Source organism: Stegostoma tigrinum, chromosome 5, assembly GCF_030684315.1.
Source record: "Stegostoma tigrinum isolate sSteTig4 chromosome 5, sSteTig4.hap1, whole genome shotgun sequence".
Taxonomy (NCBI): Eukaryota; Metazoa; Chordata; class Chondrichthyes; order Orectolobiformes; family Stegostomatidae; genus Stegostoma; species Stegostoma tigrinum.
Genome location: NC_081358.1, coordinates 13,322,179 through 13,332,258, shown reverse-complemented (window position 1 = coordinate 13,332,258; position 10,080 = coordinate 13,322,179).

Below are 10,080 nucleotides of genomic sequence, written 5' to 3'. Positions count from 1 at the left end.
TCTGTAGCGAAAAGTGATAATGATGTGACTCATTCAGCACAGCAAGCTAAACTGACTAAGGCCAATTGAAGATAACAAGGTGTGGAGCTGGATGAACACAGCAGGCCAAGCAGCATCTCAGGAGCGAGAAAGCTGACGTCCCGAACCTAGACCTTTCATCAGGATGATATCAGGGCAGTAGTGAGAGGTGATGTAAGTTCTACTGAACAAAACGTTGAATCCATTTGGGTGGAAATTAGGAAGAGCAGGGAGAAGAAGTCACTGATAGGACTGGAACAAGGAATGTTCCATGTACCCCACGAAGAGACAGACATAACTAGGGCCCATGCGGGTACCCATAGCAACCCCTCTTACCTGAAGAAAATGACAGGAGTTGAAAGAGAAGTACTTGAGGGTGAGGATGCGTCTACAGGCCACCAAATAATGGCATCATGGTGGGGCGAGCAATACACATAGAAATAGCTAATGCAGGTAAAAATGGTACAGCAAATATCATGGGGGATTTTAATCTACATAGCGATTGGTCAAACCAGGTTGGTCATGGCAACCTTGAGGAGGGATTCATAGAATGCATCCGCGATAATTTCCTTGAACAATATGTAATGGAACCTACGAGGGAACAAGCTATCCTAGATCTAGTCCTGTGTAATGAGACAGGAATAATTAATGATCTCACAGTTAGGGATCCGGAAGGAGCGATCACTTCATGGTCAAATTTAGTCATTTAAAAGACATTTAAATGGAGCGTGAGAAGATTAAATCTAGTAGGTATGTCCTGTGCTTAAACAAAGGAGACTATGAAGGAATGAGGGATGAGTTAGCTAAGTTAGAATGGGAGCAAGAACTTTATGGTGGCCCAATCAAGGAACAATGGAGGAATTTCAAAACGATTTTCACAGTGCTCAGCAGAAGTGTATTCCAGTGATAAGGAAGAACTGTAGGAAAAGAGAGAGCCAGCCATGGATGTCTAAGGAAATAAAGGAAAGTATCAGATTGAAAAAAACACATACAAAAAAGCAAAGAGTAGTGGAAAACTAGTAGTCTGAGAAATCTTTAAAAGCCAATAGAAAGCCACAAAAAAAGTTATAAAGAAAAGTAAGATAGATTATGAGAGTAAACTAGCTCAGAACATAAAACCAGACAGCAAAGGTTTCTACAAATATGTAAATCGTAAAAGCGTGTCAAAAGTAAACATTGGTCCTTTAGAGGATGAGAAGGCCAATTTAATAACTGGGAATGAGGAAATAACTGAGACACTAAACAGTTATTTTGTATCGGTGTTCACAGTGCAAGACACAAATAACATGCTGAAAACTAATGGCAAGAAGGTTATAGCAGGTGAGAACCTAGAAACTATCATTATTACTAAGGAGGCAGTGCTGGGCAACTAATGGGGCTAAAGGTAGACAAGTCTCCTGGCCCTGATGAAATGCATCCCAGGGTACTAAAGGAGGTGATGGGGGAAATAGCAAATGCACTCGTAATTATTTACAAAAATTGACTGGACTCTGGGGTAGTTCCTGCAGATTGGAAAACAGCCAATGTGATGCCACTGTTTAAAAAAAGGAAGTAGGCAAAAAACAGGTAACTATGGGCCAGTTAGCTTAACTTCGGTAGTGGGGAAAATGCTTGAATCTATCATTAAGGAAGAACTCGCAAGCCATCTGGATGTAAATTGTCCCATTGGGAACACCCAGCATGGGTTCATGAAGGGTAGGTCATGTTTAACCAATTTGGTGGAATTCTTTGAGGACATTATCTGCATGGTGGACAATGGGGAACCTGTGGATGTGGTGTATCTGGATTTCCAGAAGGCATTTGACAAGTTGCCACACCAAAGGCTGCTACATAAGATAAAGTTGCACGGTATTACAGATCATGTATTGACATGGATAGAGGATCGGGTGACCCATGGAAAGCAAAGATTAGGGATAAATGGGTGTTTTTCTGGTTGGCAGTGAGGGGCTAGTGGTGTACCTCAGGGATCAGTAAAAGTAAGATAGATTATGAGAGTAAACTAGCTCTCAATTGTTTACAATTTACATAGATGATTTGGAGTTGGAGACTAAGTGTGGTGTGTCAAAATTTGCAGATGACACTAAGGTGAGTGGCAGAGCAAACTGTGCAGAAGACACTGAAAGTCTGCAGGGGGATATAGATAGCCTAAGTGAGTGGGCAAAGGTCTGGCAGGTGGAGTACAATGTTGATAAGTGTGAGGTCATGCATTTTGGTGGGAATAACAGTAAAATGGACTATGTTTAAATGTTAAAAATTTGCAGTTTGCTGCTGTGCAGAGAGACTTGTGTGTCCTTGTGCATGAATCACTGAAGGTAGGATTGCAGGTGCAGCAGGTGATTAAAAAGGCAAATGGAATTTTGTCTGCCATTGCTCGAGGGATGGAGTTTAAAAACAGGGAGGCTATGCTGCTGGTGAGGCCACACCTGGAGTACTGTGTGCAGTTTTGGTCTCCTTACTTGAGAAGAACTATACTAGCACTGGAGCGGGTTGCAGAGGAGATTCACTTGGTTAATTCCAGAGTTGAGAGGGTTGGATTATGAGGAGAGACTGAGTAGACTGGGATTATACTCATTGGAATTCAGAAGAATGAGGGGAGATCTGATAGAAACATATAAGATTATGAAGGGAATAGATAAGGTGGAGGCAGGGAGGTTGTTTCCGCTAGCAGGTGATACTAGGATGAGAGGGCATTGCCTCAAAATAAAGGGAAGCAGATGGAGGACTGAGGTCAGGAGGAACTTCTTCACCTGAAGGGTTGTGAATCTGTGGAATTCCCTGCCCAGTGAAGTGGTTGAAGCTACCTCACTGAATGTTTTTAAGGCAAGGCTAGATAAATGTTTGAAAAGTAAAGGAATTAAAGGTTATGGTGAGTGGGTAGGTACATGGAGCTGAGTCTCAAAAAGGTCAGCCATGATCTTATTAAATGGTGGGGCAGGCTCGAGGGGCCAGATGGCCTACTCCTGCTCCTAGTTCTAATGTTCTTATTATTCTCCCTCAACAAATTCAGACTACACTGTCTTGATTCCCCCATGGCTTTATAAGTGATGGTATATCTTGTCTCAGAGTTGATTCTAGTAACTTGTCTACTACTGAGGTTAGGTTGCTGGGGTCTAACTTTTCAGTCCATCTCTCACTCCGTTTTTAAACAAAAGTAAAATATTAGTCATCCTCCAATCCTCTGGAATCCAGTGAAAATGATGGCTCTCTCTGCTTTAGGTTAAGAGGTGGCCTAATGGAGACATACAAGATGATCAGAGGATTAGATAGGGTGGACAGTGAGAGGCTTTTTCCTCAGATGGAGATGGCAAGCACAAGAGGACATAGCTTTAAATTGAGGGGTGATAGACATGGGATAGATGTCAGAGGTAGGTTCTTGACTCAGAGAGTAGTAAGGGCGTGGAATGCCCTGCCTGCAACAGTAGTAGACTTGCCAAGTTTAAGGGTATTTAAATGGTCATTGGATAAACATATGGATGATAATAGAATAGTGTGGGTTAGATGGGCTTCAATTTGGTTTCACAGGTTGGGGCAACATCGAGGACTGAAGGGCCTGTACTGTGCTGTAGTGTTCTATGTTCTATTTTAATAGTCTGGCCCTGGTGTTTATCCACATTCAAGGATACTAAACACCATAATATGTTCCTCCATCCCTATGTTTATGACATCCAATATAAGTCACACTCCTTCTCAACTATAATGCCTGCATCATCACCCTCTTTTGAATAAAGAAACATAGGCAGAGCACTCTGTTAGATCGAGCTGATCTTTTACCTCAATTCTTCTTTCCCACACTTCCTGTCTTGAACCTGCTCAATTATTAAGCTCCACAGCTCTCTGGGATAGAGAATTCCAAACATTCACCAATGACACTGGTGAAGAAATTTCACCTAATCTCCGTCTTAACTGGCACCCCTTATCATGAGATTACATCCTCTGATTTTAGACTCATGAGCCAGGAGAAAAATCCTATCTACATCCACGCTGTCATGTCCTGCAAACATTTTATAAGTTAAAATGAGATCCCCTCTCATTCTTTGAAACTCTATGCCACACAGACACAGTTTCCTCAATCCTGACCTCCCAGGGATTCGTTTCGTGGACCTCCACTGAACTCTTTCCATGCTAAGTATCTTTCTTTACATAATAATAGGAAATCTATACAGAACACAGCAAATATAGACTCACGAAGACTCTAAACAACTGCAGTGTGATATGTTTATTTCTGCATTCAAACCCCCATTAAAGTATAGGCCAAAATTCCCTTTGCCTTCCTAATTGCTTGCTGTACCTATATGCTACCTTTTAGGGATTTATGGACAAGGACATCCAGATAACTTTTGACTCTTTTAATTCCAAAAAATTCTTTAAAAATATTTTGCCTTCCTGTTTTTCTTTTCTCTACCAAACTGAATAACTTCCCATTTGTTCTTATCATATTTAACCTGCCATGTTGTCACTAACAGAAATCCAACCCTACACACTCGAAACAAAAAAAGAATTACGTTTGCAGGAAATTATAATGGAAACAGAAATTGCTGACAAATTGCTGGAAAAACTCAGCAGCTTTGGCAGCATCTGTGGAGAGAAAACAGCGATAACGTTTTGGGTCCAGTGACCCTTCTTCAGAAAGTTTTCTAAATTGTTTCCAAAATGTTTCCAATCCTCAGACTTACCACTACTTCTGGCCGTTTTATAAGACATTCATTTGATTTTAAACAAATTTTAATTTATTTTGTTAACTATAGTCAATTCATCTTTAGATGTTTAGCCTCAAAGAAATGTGTATACCTGAAGAAATATCTGGTACTTATTTACATATTAGCCTACCTGCCACCGAATCTTTCAGTGTGTTTTCCAAATCCATCATAGCTATCTTGCCCTTCATACACTCATTGGTTCCTTTGATCAGAAGTAAGACTTTAGTTTCAGAATGAATTACGTTACATGCTAACACTGTAAAATTCTAGCATTTCTGTGTTCATGATTTATAAACATACAACCAGGAACAAGAGTGGACAACTTGGCTTTTCAAACCTGCTCCGCCATTCAATAATGTCACGGCTGATCTGATTTTAACCTTAACTCTATACTCCTGCATAACTCAAATAACCTTTCATCTCACCTTTAGGGGAGAAGGCAGGAGAATGGGGTTGTGAATTATATCAGCCATGATCAAATGGTGGAGCAGACTCAATAGGCCAAAAGGCCTAATTCTGCTCCTGTGTCTTATGATCTTCTCTCCTTGATAGAACATATAGAACATAGAACAATACAGTGCAGAACAGGCCCTTCGACCCTCGATGTTGCGCCGACCTGTGAACTAATCTAAGCCCCTCCCCCACACTACCCCATCATCATCCATATGCTTATCCAAAGACTGTTTAAATGCCCCGAATGTGGTTGAGTTAACTGAGCAGGAGCTGCAGCAAAGTTTTGATTGCACTGCATGGGCGATTTATATAAACGTGGGGCTCATTTAAACATTGTTGCATGGACACACAACATAGAGAGACACCGGACTGCATGAGAGAACCTTCCAGTTGCGTTCCAGCAGAAATACTGCTGGTGTGTGAAACTACAGGCGAGCTGTGTCCGTTTCACAATCAAGAATCTACCTACCTCCACCTCTAAAGATTTCAAAATTCTAGATCCACTGCCTTTTTGAGGAAAGAAATTACAAAGACTTACAAACCCAAGCAAGAAAAAATGTTTCCTCATTTCTGTCTTAAATGGACACCCCCTTTTAACTATGATCCCCCGTTCTAAATTCTTCCACAAGATGAAATACCCTTTCAACATTCACCCAGTCAAGCCACTCAGGTTTCAACAAAGCCACATTTAGCTTTTCTGAAATCCAGAAGATACAGGCCTAGTCTGTCTAGCCTTTCCCTGTAAAGCAAGCCGCTCATTCAGGTATTAGTCTGGAAAACCTTCTCTGAACTTCTTCAGTAAGTGTAGTAACCGATACGGTACACAATACTCCAGATGCAGTCTCACCAATGTCCTGTGTAACTGAAGCATAACTTTCCTACTCTTGCATTCAATTCCAGTCTCAATAAATCCTAACATTCTCTTAGCTTTCCTGATTACTGGCTGTGCCTCCATACTAAACTTCTGTAATTCATGCACTAGGACACTTATATCTTTCTGCATCTTAGATCCCTTCAGAATCTCACCATTTAGATATTATACTTCTTTTTTATTCTTTTAGTCAAATTGGACAATTTCGCACTTTCTAACATTATACTGCATTTTCTGGACATTTGCCTGCTCTCTTATTCTATTTATCCCTTTGGGGACTGCTATTATTGTCTTCACAACTCACTTGCCTAACAATCTTTGTGTCATCGGCAAATTTAGCTATAAAAGCTTTGGTCCTTTCATCCAAATCGTTTATATAAGTTGCAAAGAGTTGAGGCCCCAGCTCTGTGGCACTCCACTTGTGACATCTGCCAGGCTGAAAATGGCCCATTTGTTACGTCTCTTTACTTCCTGTTAGAAAGCCAATCTTCTATCCATGCCAATATGATGCCTACTGCACCCTGAGCTTTTATTTTCACCAATAACCTATGATGTGGCACCTTATAAACTGTTTTCCAGAATGCTAGGTACAACACATCCACTGGTTCCCCTGTATCCAAAGCACAAGTTACTTCCTCAAATGACATGTGTTCCAGATACTGTTGAGGAGATGGGCGGCCTCACAGGGGAAAGTAACAAGAGCAATCAGATTAGTGGTGCCATGACTGGCACTGGTACAGCAGGGAGGGTTGAAATGTAGTCACGCAGTAATGATAGGGAACTCTATAGTCTGTGGCAGATAGGAACACCTGTAAACGCAAGTGAGATTCCAGGATAACGTGTTGTCTCCCTAGTGACAGTGTCATGGATTTGTCTGAGCAGACAAAGGATATTCTGATAGAAGATGGTGAGCAACCAGAGGCTGTGGTTCATATTGGTAGTAACAACATAGACCATAGAGAAATGAAATCGGCAAAGGGAATGTCTGGAGTTAGTCAGAAAGGTGAAAAGTAATTTGGGATTACTCTCTGTGCCACATGCTGATGAGGCCAGAAATAGGAAGATAACGATAAGGAGCTGGAGTAGGGTGGAGGGTTTCAGAAATCTTGATCACTGAGATGACTTCCAGGCAGGTAGGACCTACACAAGAAGGACAGGTTGCACTTAAACTGGAGGGGAAACCAATATCGTTCAAGAGAGTTTTGCTAGTGCCATTTCGGAGGGTTTAAACTATTGTTGTAGGGGGGTAGGGAAACAACACAGCAGTAGATAAGCCTTTGGTGTGATTGAAGAGAAGTTCAACATTAAGTCTAATAGGAAAAACAGGCAGTGCCAGCTTAAGGAACACAGAGGGCCTGGTGGTCTTAAGCGTATTTATTTTATGTAAGGAGTATAGCAGGTACGGCAGATGAACCTTAGAGCCTGGATTAGTACATGGGACTACAATGTGGTGGCCATTGCAGAAAATTGATTGACATAAAAATGGCAGATCAACAGTTCAGAGTTTAGAGGTTTAAGGTGAGGATGAAAGATAAGGATGGCAAGGTTCTGGAATCTTGGATGACAAGAGATAATGAAAGTTTAGTCAAAAAGTAAAAAGAAAGCACATATAAGGTTTGGGAAACTGAAATCAAACAAAGTCCTTGAGGATTATAAAGGAAGCAGGACAGACAAACTTAAACAAGAAATTTAAGAGGACTAGCAGAGGCCATGAAATGTCCTTGGCAAGTCAGATTAAGGAGAATCCCAAGCTATTTTTTACATATGTTAGAAGTAAAAGGGTAACTAGCGAAAGGACAGGTCCACTCAAGACAAAGAAGGGAAAATATGTGTGGAGTCAGAGAAAGTGGGGAGGTCCTTGATAAGTATTTTGCATCAGTATTCACCAGAGAGAAACACATGGACGATAGTAAGATTAGGGAGGGGTTTGTTGATATTCCAGGGAATGTAAGTATTAAAGTATTTAGGTCCCCAGGGTCTGATGGGATCTATCCCAGAGTACTGAAGGAGACAAGAAAAGAAATTGCTAGGGCCTTGACAGAGATCTTTGTATCCTCTTTAGCCACAAGTGAGATACCAGAAGACTGGAGAATAGCCAATGTTGTTTCTTTGTTTAAGAAGGGCAACAGGGATAATCCAGGAAGTTGTAGGCTGGGGAGCCTAACATCAGTGGAAGTCGAAGTATTGGATAAGATTCTTAGGGACAGGATTTACCTGTATTTGGAGAAGAATGGACTTTTTGTGAATAGTTAGCATGTCTTTATATGGGGTAGGCGTTGTTTCATAAACTTGATTGAGTTTTTTGAGGTGCGTTGGTAAGTAGAAAGTTGGCTACAAATGGACTTGGTCATGGGAGAGAGGGTATTGGTAGCGGGATGCTTTTCCGACTAGAAATTTGAGATCAGTGGTGTTCGCAAGGATCAGTGCTGGGACCTGTGTTGTTTGCAATATGTATAAATGAGTGAATGAAAATGTAGGTGGTCCCATTAATATGTTTGCAGATGACATGAAAATTGGGGGAGTTGTGGATAGTGAGAAATATTATCAAAAGATACAGCCTGATCATAGATCAGCTGGAAAGTTGGATGGAGAACTGGATGATGGAGTTTCATCTGGACAATGTGATATGATGAATTTTGGAACATCAGATGCAAGAAGCAAACATACAGTAAATAGTTGACCATTCGGAGCACTGATGTACATGGGGATCTCAGGATGCCTAAAAGCAGCAACACAAATGGATAAGGTGGTGAAGAAGGGTGAAGTGGTCTTGCCTTCATGCCTGCATCAGCCAGGGCACTGAGTAAAAAGCAACTAAGTCATGTTGCAGCTATGTAAAATTTTCGTCAGGCCACATTTGTAGCATTGTTTGTGATTCTGGTCACCACACAATAAGAAAAGATGTGGGAACTTTGAAGTTGGTGCAAAAGAGGTTTACCAGGATGTTAGATAATAAAATGTGAGGCTGGATGAACACAGCAGGCCCAGCAGCATCCCAGGAGCACAAAAGCTGACATTTCGGGCCTAGACCCTTCATCAAAGAGGGGGATGGGGAGGAGGGTTCTGGAATAAATAGGGAGAGAGGGGGAGGCGGACCGAAGATGGAGAGAAAAGAAGATAGGTGGAGAGGAGAGTATAGGTGGGGAGGTAGGGAGGGGATAGGTCAGTCCAGGGAAGACGGACAGGTCAAAGAGGTGGGATGTGGTTAGTAGGTAAGAGATGGAGGTGCAGCTTGGGGTGGGAGGAAGGGATGGGTGAGAGGAAGAACAGGTTAGGAAGGCAGAGACAGGTTGGACTGGTTTTGGGATGTGGTGGGTGGAGGGGAAGAGCTGGGCTGGTTGTGTGGTGCAGTGGGGGGAGGGGATGAACTGGGCTGGTTTTGGGATGCAGTGGGGAAAGGGGAGATTTTGAAGCTGGTGAAGTCCACATTGATACCATTGGGCTGCAGGGTTCCCAAGCGAAATATGAGTTGCTGTTCCTGCAACCTTCGGTTGGCATCATTGTGGCACTGCAGGAGGCCCATGATGGACATGTCATCTAAAGAATGGGAGGGGGAGTGGAAATGGTTTGCGACTGGGAGGTGCAGTTATTTATTGCGAACTGAGCGGAGGTGTTCTGCAAAGCGGTTCCCAAGCCTTCGTTTGGTTTCCCAATGTAGAGGGAGCCACACCGGGTACAGTGGATGCAGTATACCACATTGGCAGATGTGCAGGTGAACCTCTGCTTAATATGGAAAGTCATCTTGGGGCTTGGGATAGGGGTGAGGGAGGAGGTGTGGGGGCAAGTGTAGCATTTCCTGCGGTTGCAGGGCAAGGTGCCGGGTGTGGTGGGGTTGGAGGGGAGTGTGGAGCAAACAAGGGAGTCACGGAGAGAGTGGTCTCTCCGGAAAGCAGACAAGGGTGGGGATGGAAAAATGTCTTGGGTGGTGGGGTCGGATTCTAGATGGCAGAAGTGTCGGAGGATGATGCATTGTATCTGGAGGTTGGTGGGGTGGTGTGTGAGAACGAGGGGGATCCTCTTTGGGCGGTTGTGGCGGGGGCG